The following is a 1,263-nucleotide window of genomic DNA, read 5'->3' as shown; positions in this document are numbered from 1 at the left end:
CGTTTGCTCAAATCCAATGGGATCAACTTACCAAATTAATCTATACTTAGTTAATTTAAAAAACAAATACCGGAAGTTCCAAGATTTATAAAATATAGAAACCCTAAGTTTGATTCTTCTCTCCTTCTATGGTTCATCGTTAATCTAAGTTCTTGTAGTAGTTTATGGGAACAATTATCAACCATAAACCTCTCTAACAATCATGGTTGAAAGAGGTTATGAAACTTACCTTGAATTATGAAACCTTAGGTTAGTGGAGAGACCTTGTTCTTGAGTTCTTGTTGAGAATCTAGCGATCTTGAGATTGGATACTGTTAGAATTGATGTTTGGAAGTAGTATTCTAATGTTAATCGCATTGAAAACTCACCTTAGGTAGTATGAGAACCCTTGAATGACTTGATGATGAGATGGGAGGTTTAATCTTTAAAGAATGAGGCTATTCTCTCTCTCCCCGTCCCTTTTATTTCAATTTCACGCCTTCGACGTCACGGTTTGTGCCCAGCACCACCCAAAATGCCCCAAAATTTTTACTTCTGGTTTTGGCATTTTGATTCGTGCCTGGCGCCCCCCCTGGGCGCCCAAAGTGCGGCCCATTTTTCTGACAGGATAGTCTTTAGTAAAACATCTATAACTTTTTATAGGAATATTGAAATTATGAACGGGTTGAAGTGTTAGAAACTAGACTTCAAGGGCTTTCTTTTGGTATATAGTTCAAATCTCAACTCATTATATGTTGATAGATATGCTCATTGAAACTTAGGTCATGTGCGGCTAATTAAGGTCATTTTTATCCCTTAAATAACTCTTGGTGGATTCCGATTTACTCCTCTCCTCTTATAGCCATACATTCAACCTTCTAAACATAAGATTTATGTATTTTATACCTTCATAACTTTCCACGCATCTTTGTATCCTACTTGGAGCTTGAGCGAGAACATAATTCTTAGCAAAGCTTTTTTTTCCCGGGCTTTACAAATCTGAATCATTATAATGACATACTAATGTTTCGAATTAAATTCTAATATTGATGCATGTAGAGATCAGAAATAAGTAAATAACTTAAAACCGAACATTGTTGAAACTGATAGTATTCGGTAGGATTTATAGTTATTCGTTAGTTATGGTATATAAACTTTAACTTCCTTGGTTTGCCATTAAATTCAAATGGAAACTTATAGATTGTCAATGATATATATAAATATAATTAAAAAAGCAAAAATAAAAAAATTTAAATAAGACAAATTGATTAAAAAAAGGAAACT

This window comes from Nicotiana tabacum, chromosome 4 (assembly GCF_000715075.1).
Source record: "Nicotiana tabacum cultivar K326 chromosome 4, ASM71507v2, whole genome shotgun sequence".
Taxonomy (NCBI): Eukaryota; Viridiplantae; Streptophyta; class Magnoliopsida; order Solanales; family Solanaceae; genus Nicotiana; species Nicotiana tabacum.
This window is presented reverse-complemented; position numbering follows the sequence as displayed.